Here is a 15,996-nt window from a genome sequence, read left to right as displayed (position 1 = left end):
TGAACATGCAAGGACCAATCTCAGGGTATGCGTTGGTTTCCGAAATGCAACATCTACTGAGGGAACGCTGAGAAAACACCGGGAATTCTGGCAAACCCTTCAAATTGACAGTATTTACCTTAGGCAGCTCTCTAGATTGTGTAAATGAAGCGCTTCTACTTTTGTAACTCCAAGTTGGACCAAAAATGCGCGAGACTTGCTACTGCATCTGCACTTGCGTCCAACGTTCCAGTGCCCCACCCTGGATATTCCTGTTTTACAAAACATGACGCCAGGCCGTGTAAAATCACTGAGATGGTAATGTGGGCTCCCGGTCTTAAGAATGTCACCCTTTAGTGTAGTTCACAGCAATATGAACTCCAAACTAAACTATGCGCTGACAACTTGTTCCGTACAGGTCATGCCCCTAGAGGTTTGGTTACCTTCATCAGGCACAACATTCGCAGTTATGCTCAGCTGCAGAACGCCATTAATGGCAAAATAACTGCAAACTCTGTGTGATGTACCGATCCACCGAAATACTTCGGTGTTGCAGTGAGAGCGCTTGATAGGCTGAATTTTCTGAATTGCATTGAAAATCAATGTGTGGCCCTTCAGCCAGCTTATTGCAAGCTTCATCTTGAACCGGTATTTAGGAGCCTGGCGGCGAGTTTAAAACACGGGCGGTGGGAGTCTAGTACGTTCCGGACGCTAAAAAAAGTTCGAGCTGCTTCAGCCGAGACGTTTTCAAAGAACCCCCCTTCAGCCCCCCCCCCCCCCCCGCAAGTGACAGCCCTCCGTACACCACACCATGACACAGGTTTGTACTTGGATGCCTTCGCCAAAGTAACAATGAAGCCTTCGGCAGCTTCGTTAAACATGCATTGAATCGGGAAGCTCTACAGCAGTACTATCGATTAGATGTGAGTGCTTCCCTAAACAGTACGTACTAACTGCGAACGTTATGACGGATATCAGAGCATAAATTATGCGTGATTAACGTGCCCTAAGACAACGATAATATTCTACTGAAAAGATTCGTCAGTTCTGGCTACCAACATTTCACTTGACACACAGCGATCCACATGTGATGCCGGAATAGGCAGCACGTCATGGCTTGCCTTTCTATCCATTCACTCAGCAGAGTTTATTTTACGCACTCCTAGCATTAAGACGAGATTCTAAATCGCATGCAGCTGAATGTAACCATCATGAAATAATTGCTCTTTCAGCTTCGGGAACACTGTGCCAATCTTGCCGCACCGAGATAAATACGAAATTCGGTATCACCTAACTCGAAAAAGTTCCTGATGAACTTTCCAACAGTGTCCCTCGCAGTGCATTGTGAGCTCTAAAACGTGTCTTATGAACGATAAATGCCCGTAGCCCTCCCTGCCGAGTAACACCTTCTTCATCATAACCATTGTTCATATCTTCCCCACAAAGCTAGGCGTCTTAACTCCGCAGACATCGCCAACCATAATAAACGTATCTGCCTCCCCTTCTCCCTTTATTTTTTTCATTTTTTTCTTCTTCACACCTGCCTGTTTCTCTAAATATTCATCTTCGCTTAAGTGGGATTTTCTCTGGTGCAGGCAGTATTACCTGGGGCCGAGTTTTATGGAGGGAGGGGCGGCTATCGCCGCTCTTTTTCTCTGGAGCAGCATGCATCAATAAAGTCCAAATAGTTTGTACGGAGAAAAAATAGAAGCAATAATTTTTTTACAAACTGCGAGCTGAAATGGTTAAAGCAGGCGCATTACCTGTACATTTTTCATGCGTGAGGCCTCGACTGTTCTTACCTGGAAGCCTTACTCCCGTGACAGGGAACCTTTGAATATTAAATGTTTACTTTTTATTCCGTACTGGATACATCGTATGTCCATAGTGTAGACGGGATGCCGGAAAATTCCTCAGCAAGGTCCCACAAAATTAATTACAAGAATGCTCGCTAAATTTCTGTCACTTTCAGCACAGTTCTCTTTGGAATCTTATTGCTGCCAACCAAACGTCTTGTCTTCTTGAGAGGGTAGCGATTTCGTTTAACATTTCTAACCGGTTTAAGGCGAAGCTGTTTTTGTGGAGGTTTATATATGCAGGTCTCGGAACTATCACGGCTAACAAACAATAAATGTTCATTCAATACTCTCTTTGTGTATTTATAGATTACTTTATAATATTTTTGAAACAGTTCTCACTTGCAATACGACTATAATATTGTGTTCCTGGACGTGAACGTCTTCAAGCGTACGTATTCTGGTTTGACGCATCTGTATTTTAAACAGGCATTTCATTACACGGAGTCTATACTAGACTTTCTTTATGACTGGGTTGAACCATGTTATATCGCTGTATTAAGTGCACTGAAAGTGAGAAAAACAAAATTCCACACTAAAACGCTCACAGAACCTTTTGAAATTCGTTTGCTCCAAATATATCTTCAACTGTCATACAACGTGCGAACTCCTAAAGTTGAATTATGCACTGGATGTTTCCTTGAATTTTTTTATTGCTTTTTGGTTTCAAAATATATTCCGATTTTTAAAAGCATAAGTGGTCCTTTTTGACGACAGCACTTTTTCAGCTTGGTAGGTCTGGCTTCGTACCACAAAAAACAGCAAAACCTGAGAACGAAACAAATCGGCATGACTTACGTTGACAAACGAAGGATTTGTTTGTGTACGTAGATTGTAATTGGTGCCACAACGATACTTCCCGTTCACGCTTAATGCGTTCTTCCTATTTACGCGCTGGTATATTGTTAGCCCTAAATAAGCCGTTGATGAACAATAGAACCAGGAATGATTTTTTTTGCCTATGAGCTAATAACATTCAAAGCAGAAGCAACGGGCACATTACCTTGCAACACTCACTAGGCTGGATGCCGGAGTTTATGAAAAACCGTTCGTACACCACTGTCGTATCTCGCAGATGTCACCAGAAATAATCTTGCCTAATATGCAGACAGTTAGGTGCGAGACTGGCATGCACAAACCTAACGTGCCCTTGGCTACGACGCGACATGGGGATGCGATCGTACGTGTTCCATGGGCTGCGAACGTGGCACCGCAACGGTCCGACGTCCCCATTGTCTTCCAAAAGGGGTACCAGATTCCGGCATCCGCCTCAGGGAAAATGCGTGACGTTGCTGGAAACAGGGTTAAGGGAGTGCCCGACTTTCAAATGCTGTATACCACTACCATTTTAAATTTAAAAGAAGAAGGCACGCGGCATCATTTCCACACACATCAAGCACAATGTTGTTAAGAGGGCTATCCCCTCCCTTATATATATCCCTCCAAGTTTCCGTGTGAATCTTTGTTTTTACTTTTTCCTAATGTTCGGCCTTAAAACTCCGGTTCACATACGGAGCTACTCAGTTCTACTTTTTCGTTACAAATCATTCTCGTTGGTGTCGCTAGACGTATCTTTGTGTATGGATCTCCTTACCCGATCTTTTTGGACTCGCCTTGCCACCTGTCAGCGCCATGCAGAATACCAGTCCATATGGGATGTCCGTATAAAGTACTGAGCGCTTGTTTTAGCAGGCTTGCTTCTTCTTTGCCTTCGTCCCAAGCACGCGAAAATAAAAAAACCTAGCCTCTTTATTGTAGACAATTGCGATGGTACGTTGTACTGTTTGGTCAATTTTCCAAATTCTGAGCCACTTTGACTGTGTACTTCACAGCAGCCGCTCTTTTCCCTTCGTCACGGGTTCTGCCGTCCGGTGGGTTCGGCCCTCAGCTTTTGTTGTAATGTTTTCACCGTTCCCACAAGTACCGTGTACGAGAATTCCGATCTCAAACCGAGCTATGTGATCCTCTAAACGTTTGGCTGCGCTAAGGAGACAAGAATTAAAAAGACAGATTTTGGGCTAATGCCGTTTTAATCGCCCCTATGTCCCATCACCATCAACAGCTGTGACGTGATGGGCATGGCCGAGTGCTAAGACAAAGAGGCCTCTGGAAGACTGGATGGCGCAAACTGTATCCGCTTTCCTCACTTGGAACTGCGGTTGCTCACTGCACTTTTGCCAATAATTTTTATTCTATATAATATAAAAGCTCTATGTTTCCAACAAAAGAATATTGAATTTCAAATCGCGTAGTTACGCTTATCATCTGGTTCGCGCACACACAAATGGAATGCCAGGACAAAAGGCAGGTGGTAAATCCATAGCTGGAAAGTCAATGGGGACGTGGGACTTCCGCGAAGTTTCGTGCGCAACCAATAAATAGCCGCGTTTGCATGTACATATCCAGTCGCTGCCAATGCATTACTTTTCGCAGGTGGATGTTCGTGCTTGCGCGTGAACTTAAAGAAACTCCCTGTGCATGCACGCACCTCTTAAGAGGGAACCATCATAGACATGCGAACCCGGCTTATGAAGGGTTTTTAAAACCGGGAGTGAAAAGCAAGAACGCAATATGTAACATGTTAAGGCACTGGTTGTTTCTTCTTCCTATGTCATTAACTCGGATATATGCGAACACAGTAAGCCTCCATTGAATGTTCTCGCATCTATATATATATAAAAAGAAATCGTAGCAGCAAGTAAAAGCCAATAACGTCTTATACGGAACCTGGCGAATCCTAGCTGCATCAAGAAACATTCTTCGGTGGTCACAAGGCCCTTCAGAGATTAAAGTTCCAAACTGATGCCAATGCTGCAGAGCTTACAGTAAGTGACTTTGGTGTTTTTTTCAAGCGAACAAAATTTGTTTGACACAAAATATGTAACAATTATAAAACCAACCAAACTATAAATCAGCAATAAAAAGTTCTCAATTTCACACAGACCTATATTGACTCTAGGAGAATGTAATTTTAAGGCACCTGGATATCAATATCTCCGAAGGGTATACGTACAGCCTCCTAAATGAACTGCGGAGTGTACCAACAAGGATTGAAAATTAAAAATTTACCTCCCAAAAACTATTTTAAAATTTTCACAAAAAATACTGAAACCTAACCCTGATATGATGTCAATGTCTACAGTATTGTTAGAAACCGTTCCTAATAGAAAATCCTCGCCAAACGCCTTTCAAATAAATTCCAGCGAACGATAGAAACGTCAAAACAATTTTCTAGCCTCTCAACATTGTGGTGCTCGAAGCGTTTGCGTATATCTCTTTCCTTCAACGCCGCAGATGTTCGGCAGCCTACGCGGATATTAAGTACACTTTGTAACATTGTACCTGTTTTTGTGTTTATACATTCATGGGTGCTGCAAAATTTTAGCACTCTTTTGCCACTCCCTCGGAGTATCTGCTGGTCATATCGTTCGTACGGACTGGGACAATTTTTTACAAGAACCGTAAATTATCAGTGTTCCTGAAAATAAGTCCCTTTGAGCAAGCATGCGCACAGGTTCATGCAGGTTGTTGGCTTATGAAAACAATAACTGCGCCGTATCCAACTTTTCTCCCTTACTCTGATACACGGGTTTTGCTGAAAACGTGGTAAGCAAAATAGGACCTACTAGTGGTAAACAGGTGCTTTAAGAAAGTCCTGCAACAACTCACTCTACAACAATGCGGGATCGCGATAAGGGCCCCAGCACTGGCGATAGACTGAACAGAAGCAGGGGGTGATCTTTTCTGAGCGGGAACAAGCCACCGGTAAAAGCTCTGCCTTGCATTACAAAAGGACAAAATGGTCAGCTCATTCCGACAACAGTAAAATCACAACTGTATATCTACAATCGCGTTATCGAGAAATCAGTGAGGACAGGTGATTGTATTGTGTTTTGTGACTGCGGAACCTCGAGCTGAATGCGAACTGGCAGTAGGACGCACGCGACATAAAACTGTACTAAGAGCGACAGTGGTGTTTTTTGTAACGCAACAACTATTTTGTTGACGCTCATAGAAAGAGAGATAGAAACCAATACTATCAGAGCAAGGTAATGTCAGCCTGCTATGATGCCTCACTTGATGAGTCAGGACATCGAATGAAGAAATGAAAGTTTTAACAACAAGAGATATTTGCGTGCGCATCGCTATGATCAGCTATTGTCAGCGTCTGGTGAAATTCTGCATTGCGCGGGCACGAAGTGCAAATTTACCCCACAAAAGGCACGTCTAGGACATAGCAATGAAGCTAATAGGGAAAGTAGCTGACTACGAATGTGAATCGGCAGTCTTAGCGCGGTCTGAGTGGCGCAATTTAAACAATAAATGATTATTTTTTGCACATCCTATGCGGCAGCTAATAAATGTCACTGATTAGGCAGACTACGAAACAGTCAGCTTAGTTGGAGCTACGATGCTTCATGTAGGCTACATTACGCCGCATACAATGTGATATTGCTTTTTTGAGCTTGAAGAGTGCAGGAGGCATCTTGAATTTTCAGGGTGAGTTTATAGAATATAATTTGATGCATCAGACGAGGTTGATTGCGGTGGGCGCATTAATATGCGGGACGGAAGAGGTTGAACACATTTAGTTTTTTCGAAGCTGTCTTCGCTGTCACATGTTTGTTGAGAGTGTCCCTGTGGTCAGGAAGTTCGCTGTGATGTGATCGATCGGGTACTGCTTGATCTCTCATTTATCGGAACGTTTCAATCGCTGCTTACATGCAAAAACATCCAACGACGTAAGGAACTACAACGCAGAAAATCTCTTTTTACTATGCCTCCTATAGTTCGCCAGGTGTGCCGTACAGACAGTTGTCATCAGTACCTACACCGTGATAACCGCCTACTGTCTTGGTTCTCGAGGCGATAATAATCACCAGCACGGAGTTACTACTTGTAAGAATAGGAAATCTACGGTATTTTTTGTGCAACTGATGGGTGCATGCAGATATAGCCCTTCATATCCTATTTCTAGAGGTAGTGATGATCGGGCGCCCGAAAGGCGCGCTGGTTTGCTTAAAATAGCTATTGCAGCTTCGGTCCAGCTATTGAAGCCCTTAAGTAACCTGCGCCGCCCTCCTTTGTAGGCAAACACCTCAAAGCAAACCTATTATATTGAACAAGCAATGCGAACTATTCGTCTTTTACGGTCATGAGTCGTAGTCCAAAGCGCACGAAACAAGTTTCTGTGCCAAGTAATGTTAATTTTCACATGTTAGCGCCAGCCTGCTTCTAGATAGGACAGACGAAAGTTTTGTGCTCAGAACTTTCAACGGTTTCTAGTGAATACGCCGTACCTCCCAAAAGTTGCGCCCCTAATCTAGGTGGCACGCAATATTTCCGTCGGTTCCTACTTTATGAGATAAAAAAAGAAAAACCTCGTTCAGCCAATTTTTCTATCGCTCCGATTGCCTTTTGCTGTCCTGAGAGTGCCATGTTAAACCAAAAGGGGTGACAATACGAATCCCTCGAGGATCGCTTGGCTTCCTAGTTTCACGGGAGTTGATACATCTTCGCCCGCTGATTCTTTCCTGGCGGTTAGTCAAATAGTCCCGTACATAGTTGTAGACCCGTTCTCCACATCTGGTGCACTGGAGGTTTGATAGGACGCTGGTGTGTAGACGTTATCAAGCGCACGCGTGAGATGAAGCGCCAAAAAATCTCAGTGCGAATGTCTGTTGGCCTGTTTTATGACGTCCACTTTGATTTGTGGCAACACGTCCTGTGTTTCGAGGGACTTTTGGAATCCAAATATTGTAACGGGCATCTCATTATTGTTGTCGAGATTATTTCGGAGCCGATTTAGAACCATCCTCAACATCACAATACCCCCACAAGACGTCAGGGAAAAGGGCCACAGCTTGTGAATGTGCAGGTACTTTCTGCGCTTTGGTATGAATGTGATCTCGGGCTCCTTCCATCGTTTCCCAAGGTTGCCACTCGCCCAGTCCTCGTTTATGTGCCGTAAGAGATCCACGCCGACATTGAAGACTTGATAAAGTTGCAATAATGAGAAAGTGCCCTGAACCACTTGGACCCACCTATCATGCTCAGAAATGTTTTTTCTGGCTAAAGGGAATGGCCCTCACATGGTATGAAGCGCAAGAAGCGGGACTTTTTAGTTGGGACATCTTCCATGCGAGGGTCCATGAAAGTAAGTTGGCCGACAGCTTGCTGTCAAAAACCTTCTTGTGAACCGCGCCCAGAATTTGAACCAGCCGTACGTAGCGTACGCACACAATATTCTTTCGCTAAACCACCGCAGAGACGAGAAAATGAATAACAAAAAATTGCCCAGGTACTGAAAAAGATTGTTTATGATTCCTTTGATAATTTCGTCTCCAGGGTCGCGGTACGGCGACTTTCGGAAAGGTAGGTTGCTGCTTCGGTAATAATTCGGAGCTTTTCTAGCGGTGTCTGACTTAATTTTTATTTCCACGAAAAGCACTCGCTGTAGCTACGCAGCAAAGCCAATAATTTCTGCTGTATTTCTTTCGGTAGCGCCGGGTCACGTCGAAGTGATGCCGAATCTTTAAGGCATGTTCGGGTGCACGTTCAAGGTCAGCGACCGCGATCACGTCCCTCGCCTCTTGAGTTTCTTCGGGGAACACAATTCCAGCACCCTTGTTCATTTGTTGGTACTCCTCGGTGAAATAAGTGACCGAAACGAGGGATTGGCGCAGCTAAAAGCGCGCAGTGCCTCTTGCGACATAAGCGAGTTTTAGCTGACTGCTATTCACGGTCCGCTCCACTCCGATAGCAAGCGGTTGCGCCATTGCGCATGCGTGGCGCGCTTGGCCGCTAACGGCAGTGGTTCCGGTTTCACTGAGCGCGCCGCCGGTACCGGAGCAGACCATCGAAGACGGTCAGCTAAATCCCTTTATAGACACAGCGGTCGAGAAACAACTTTGTTTGGTCACTCTCTACGGTAGCGTCAACATAAGAAGAAGCATCGTAACAGTAGGCGGTGGTCATCATGCTTGCGCAGGGTGGCAGGGTGACAGAATCATCGGCGATCCGTACCGCAGAAGATGTTCGGGTTTCGGTCCCGGCGTCTTAAAGTGATCGAAGAATAAGTGACAGTCTTTTTGTGCAGATAAATTATTGCATCTTTGTCGGTCAAAAAGACCATTCCGAGAATTACGTCGCGGAAGCAGTTAGGCAAAATAACGAACACAGCAGGCTACGTACTGCCACATGTGGTGACGCGTGATGTGCACGTTCCACTTGTCGTTACCAGATGGCTGCCTGCTGTGCGTATGGGCGGCCTATCCCATCTTGTCATAACTTTCTTCAGCTTAGACGCGAATGATACTCTCATTACCGAGTAGTCGCCTCCAGTGTCTATAATGGCGACTAAAAACCGTCGATGGACACTGACATTGGACGGCACCTTCCTCGAGTTCCGGGTGCGTTTGGGCGTCGAATCTCGGCTTGTGTGTGTTGACGCTCGGGCACTCTGCGGGGTCACCTTCTCAGCGTCAGTCTCAGTCATATCGGGTACGCGTCGCGCCGTGTACCTGTCGTCATGTTCGGGAGTCTCGTGAGGAATAGGTCGGGTCGTCGGGATGAGGGCATGTAGCGAGGCATGTCGAATAGTCTATCAAAGCTATTACTTCCACCATCGATCGTCTTCGCAACGAGAGCATTGATGGGACGGTCGTACTGCCTCGTACGAATTTCCAGTCTTCTCTATGGCGGCCACCATTTTAGGGGGGTTTCGGACAAGGCAAGAAAAAAGTTATTGCTTTACTTCTCCCACTAGAATCCTGTTTCTTTTGTTCCGTTATTTTCCCTTCGGGGCGACAAAATAGTCGCTTCATTTTCTCAACAAAGATGTCTACTTATTCGTGCAGCGGTTGCGTTCGAGTTTCAAGTAAAAGCGCAGCTCTTTCTTTTCGTACCACGCTCGTAAAGGTATTAAGAAACTCGCTTTTGAATTGAGTACAGTTGGTCCAAGAGCTCTCGGGGTTCTTGAACCATGTGGGAGCGGCATCTCCCAAGTGATAGGAAATATGCATTAAGGTTTTTTCATCGTCCCACCTGTAGAAGACCCGGACGCGGTACAGCTTTTTCAACCATTCTTGTGGGTCCTCCGCGGGGGCTCCCCAGAACGATGGCGGTTCGCGGGGCTGCTGCAGCATGATTGGCGACGTTGTTTTTTGCACCATGGTGGTGGTGGCAGCGTTCGTTCGCTTGGGTCTTTCTGGCAGGAGGGCGAAATCGGATGGCAGACCTTGAAGTCGGTGGCTGGCTCTAGCTTGACTGGCGTGGCGGCTTCCAGAGGTCATAGGGAGTATAAAGTGCGCGTACCCAGCACCTTACGAGATGTGACGAAGGCAAAGAGGACCTAGGTATCTTCAAGGAAAACTTGTTCATTTGAACAAACTTGGTCTCCCCAAACAACTGAAAGAATACACCGGCGGAAAAGCAGTACTCAACAAAGTGACATGCGAAGGCGAGCGTCGGTTAATCGAATACCGCGTCGTCTGCTCCGCAGGCTTTTATCTTTTGGCGCCATGGTTTAGAACTACCGATTTACATCTAGAACATTGTAGATCACAGAAGATTATTCTAGGCTGGTGACGTTATGGCGAAACACTATTGTTATCTGAAGGAGATAACCCATGCAGCTTAAAAATACAGAATGAAACTTGTACTTCGCTTGCGAAGAAGATAACAGAGCAGGGCGCGGCCGGGCAGTATAAACAATACATAAACAAATCCAAAGCATGGTTCGCGGCAATATGCAACAGTTCTGTATACACAATGAGCTTGTAGTGCAGTGGATCTAATGTGTGCGGTTCTAGAATTACAGTCGAAAATTTACTCACACGAAGTTTACTGAATGTTTTAGATCGGGGAGAAAGACAATTTGGATGAAGCTAGTGTCCATGGCAATGCATCTGGCCACTTAAAAGCGGTTTTGAGCGCGATTTTAACTCGCACAGTATTTTTGAATTTACTTATAAAAAAGGCCACGGTATAAAATTTTCGAAATAGCATACAAGTGCCAGCGCAACTAAAAATTCGTTTAATAGTTTATCTGGGAAGGTAAGCAGTATTTATTATGTAGTATCTGGAAAAATACCACGAAGAATGTGCGGCCACTTGGTGAGTAAATGTCCAACGAGTTTAAATATCCACCGAGACGGAACAGCCAGTCGGTCATGTGATAAATAGTTGAAAGCTCCACCGAAACAGAAGGTACAATCGAGCCTCACGATCCACCTAGACAGAAGGTCGACTGAGCAGGGAGATATAATCTTGCCTGATGGTTCATGGAGATTAAAAATCCGCTCAGCAGAAAAGGTCCAACAATAAGACAGCTTTTCTTAATTTTTTTAGTAAAGCCGATACCGATGAATTTGGCTCAGTTGGTAAATTTTACCCCATCAATGTGACTGACCGTTTAGACCATCGTAGTAGAATTAAATTGCATGACTCAGTTTTGCATCTACGTAACCTGTTGCTTGAGGGCATATTGTACCGCGATATTGCAGTCAATTTCAGCAATATTGTTTGTCACTAAAACAAAGTTTTCTTTAGAGCACTGCATATCGTTAATGGTTAGTCAGTTCGATTCCTTATAGCCAGTAGGCTCCCATCACTTAATCATCTTTGGCGCGGCGTAAGAAAACCTTTTGATAATTACACGTAGTAGTATAGAATAACCAACGTCATAAATGTTCGCTTTCTTTCAAATCAACGCACGATCCATTCTTTTCAGTTTGCCAGCGCACTACTAAATCTGGATTCAAGTTAAGCTTGAAATGAATGAGGTTGATGGGAATAAACTTGCAGATAAAGCAGCTCGAGAGATAGCAGAATAAATAATTAAAACTGTGTAGCATCGGAAACTAGTGCTGTCACATATTGTCTCTGTCGTTTCAAGTAAAGCTGTTCGTTCTTGTTACGTTGTAGTGTAATACGTGGGCCTAAAGCGCAAAGGGAATCTGAGAATTACAAAAAGTAGTTGTAGTATAAAAATTGAGTGAAACTTTGAATTTCCTTATAAAAGATACTGTGAGGCACTGCGGCCAGCCGTCGGAGGAGGAATAGTTTCTGACGCCTAATTATTTAAAACCTGCACTTCACGCGTGGCACATAGATGTTTCAACGTGAAGCAGTACAGGTTCAGCTAAAAGTAAATAAACCACGGGTTGGGGATTTTGAGAGTATTTCTCCGCCAGGTGCCAAGCTAGCAACGTCCACATGACTGTTCAAGAACGTTATTCAAAAATAAAGTGGGGCCGCTCATGCTCTATTTAGGCTGCAGCGGCATCCAATAGAAAATATTCGCCATTCATTAAGGTCTTGTCCGTTTACTTTTAGGGCCGACACCATACCAGCCAAGGGTTCTGTGACGACCATTGGCGTCAACAAGAAACTCCGGGCAACATATAAAAGAAATTCATCGCACTACCCGGAACTGAACCTGTAGACAATGTAGAAAAGGAGCGCGAGCCTGTAGCCTGTTGACTTATCATTTGAGTTACGAACAGAGGCTGCGACAGATTAGACAGATGGTGCGCTCACCGGACACAGCTTCGGATTTACCCTTGGCGTTCCCGCTACATGCGACGCGTTAGCGTTACGCAATCTCTCACACTGAAGTGCGCTTTCTTCATCCCTTTTTCATACATTTCATCCTCGAAGAGTGTAGACTGGTGTGCACCATTGATACTAAGCAACCGACTACCATCCATGGAACGAGCATTGACTTCACGTTCACGAACAATATAAGCGGTGAAAATTAATGTCCATTGTGTATCTCACAAATCATAAGCCCTTCTGAAAGTCTGGCTGAGGTGAAATAATAACCAACGTGTTACAGGTAGAGTGTAGCGTGTGAGTCAGGCAACCGGGCCGTAGTCACCCGTGGTGGGCGGTGCGCAATGCCTAACTTCACAGCAACTTCCACCGGCTGGACAGACGGGCACTTTTTTTGCTTATGCTGCTTTATTTTTTCGGCGGCGTTGCGTTTCTTTGAATGAAAAAGAAAATGTCGTTGCCAGGAATTAAGCCGAACATTTGTGTTTACGTGCGCAGAACCTTGCTCATGCCCGTTGGTAAATATTGCACAGATAAAATGATTTCAAAGGAAATTGTTACATATAATTATATATTTATATTTATATATACAAACATATATTTACATATCCTGTTCCACTATTCTGAGCTCGGCGCCGAAGGGTAACCCTAGACTGTCACTTTCTTAATTTTGGGCCAATCGTTGAACTACTTGGTCAAAAAGGAGCCTACGAAGAGTCCCGTGAACATTGAACACTTCAGGAAAAAACAATCATGAAAGTTAGGAATTTTACACATCCTGGTTAGCGGTCTGTTAAAGGAATACTGACTCGATATTTCCAGGCTAAGATTACTACATATATGCTTCCTTTTTAAGGAGATATCTCCCAGCAAGTTTCAACAGCAACCGTTCAGTCAACACATTTTTTATTCATATAAATCTTCGCCCGCACGAGAAATCCCCGTGCGGGCCGACATGACATCATCAGCTACTAGTCCCAAACTGCCGACATCGTGGCTCCCGTGACGAAGTCGACGCGCTGGCTGTGTTTGCCGGGCGCTGCTCCGGCGTGTGTACACGTCATGGTTTTGGCACTGACGTGAAGCTGCCCGGGCGCATCGGGACGGTGAAGACCTCGGCCAGTCTGGGCGCGCGCGTGCGCTCGCTCATGCGCGCGTCCAGAGCACCAGCAGTACAGCAGGAATGGTGACATCACGTGCTACCTTCTGTCATGGCGGCCGCTCGGCATTCGTTTTGTAGAACCGAAACTTACACGAATAAACGACTCCCTAAATGGATGTTGTTGCGTCGACCGTCGAATGTGTCATTCTTTGATTAGTTGGCTGGTAGGCACACATAGCAGCGAACAAAACGTAACACAAAATTTCATGTCTGTACTCCTTTAAGTCATAACAGACCGCTTTTTCTAATTTTTTTACGTACTGCTCCTTTTTAAATTTCAGAGACGTGCGGAAAAAAAACGGTTTTTGTTGTTATAGTGTCGATAATGCCTTATATAAGTACGGAAGGCCGAAAGAAGGAAGCTCACCCTGCGAGGTCTGAGGCGGCCTCTAACTACTCTAACAAAAGGCGGCCTCTAACAAAAAAGCGCAACCCCACCTTGCAATAGAATTGAAGACGACGAATATTACACAGTGCATGCATTCGCATCTGGGCTTGGGAAAATGATATATTTCAGGAAATACGTAGGCGCTATTCGCACAAATATATGCGTCGAAATATAGATATTGTGGTTTACTTTTGGGGAATTTGAACTTGTTTCGGTTTTGGTTTCGCTGTAGAACACGCACATTCCTTACCACAAAGTCTGTGGTCCCGCACTGTGCAAAATTTAGGAGTCTCTGTGAACCCCTGGTCACATTTTTACGGCTTCTAGACGAACCGGGTGAATCTTCTATCACCGATTCTAGAGAGAAAGTGTCGTTTCATTTACTTCTAGTGCTGCACTTCGCCGTAAACTGCATATGCGTCTGCGAGAGGTATGGTTGTACAACGTGTAAAGCCAAATACATTCCAGGTACTGTATCTAACAAGAAAATGCCACCAACCCATTTTTTGTCGTAAACAGTAAAATATTTTCTCATGAAGAAATATCACACCGGTCTTCAGCCGACAACACATATCCGTTCGTTATTACTGCCCAAAAACCGCAGTAGCTGCTGATCAGATGTTTGTGGAACCTATGGCAAAGACTACTACACAAACTTTATTAAAGTAATGCCCAGCTTAACTGCTCAACGAAATGCAATCCAATAAGTGCCCAGCAATGTACGATAAGATGGTGATTTTCGACATATATATACCTGATATTTTTAGGGCTCGTTCCATGTTCCCGTAGACACAATGGATGAAGCTGTAGCGGCAAGCCACAGTGCCAGCGGCAGCAGCGTGACGCAGGCCCACGGGCGCGCTCACCCGCTGGAGGGCTCGCGCGCCCCTGGCATCAGTAGATAGAGACCCCACGGCGTTCGGAATAAACCGGCTTGCTACGTGGTCTGGTCGTCTCTGTTTCAACGCCTCCATGGCATGCGCTCTACAGTTGGTGACCAGGACGTGATATCCCTCCCAGCGAAGTTGTAGAGCCATGTCCAGCCATGACCGCAACCAGCGAGCAGTGCAAGCAGCCGGCAACGAGATCGCCGCCCTGACTATCCACTTGCCGCCGTAATGGGAACACAACCCGACCATCTGGTTCCTCTAGGCCGAGACACAGTTCGCGCTGTCCGGCATCACCTCCCAAGAACGCAAGTTCCACTACGTCGTGAGAGCTCTACCAGCGACTGCTGCGGAAGAGGTTGCGGACATTCTTGCCTCCTTCATACGCAACCCACCTGCAACGGCCTACGACAAGCTCAAAGCAGCGCTACTCGAACGCACAGCACCATCTGAGCGCACGTGCCTACAGCAGCTACTTTACACCGAAGAGCTTGGCGACCACAGACCGAGCCAACTCCTGCGGCGCATGACCCAACTCCTCGGCTCACGTGCCCAAGCCATGGACGGCGCATTGCTGCGCGAGCTCTTTCTGCAGCGCCTGCCTGCGAACGTGCAAATGGCCCTCGCAACATCGTCATCCATGGAGCTCTATTCGCTCGCGTCCCTGGCCGACAAGGTAATGAAAATAGCCAGCACAGCTTCACCTATTGCTGCTGTGACCGCGACGCCAGCATCACCCGCCCCTCGCACGACGCCAGATCCTGCCGACGAAGGTGCGTCTGCGTCGCGTGCCAGTGTCGATCACCTGTGCGAACGACTGGAGCAACTCGTTGTCACGGCGACGAGGCGAAACAGCACAACACATTCTGCTCGCCCGTCACGCCGATGCGACCGCTCATCTTCCCGACGCCGTGATGCCGTTCGTGGACGCAGCCCTACATCAGCCCCCGGTGTATGCGTCTACCACCGCCGTTTCGGCGCAGACGCTCGCCACTGCCTCTTGCCATGCTCATGGACAGGAAACGGACCCGGCAGACCGCTAGCGGCGACGATCGGTTCTGGCCTCATTGAAGAATGTCGCTTGTTCCACATCGTCGATTGCACCACCGGACAAAAGTTTCTCGTCGACACGGGAGCGCAAGTCAGCGTCTTGCCAGCTTCACGCCA

This window comes from Haemaphysalis longicornis, unplaced genomic scaffold, assembly GCF_048455015.1.
Source record: "Haemaphysalis longicornis isolate Haplotype H1 unplaced genomic scaffold, Haemaphysalis longicornis Haplotype H1 scaffold_5, whole genome shotgun sequence".
Taxonomy (NCBI): Eukaryota; Metazoa; Arthropoda; class Arachnida; order Ixodida; family Ixodidae; genus Haemaphysalis; species Haemaphysalis longicornis.
Note: the sequence above shows the minus strand (reverse complement) of the source record.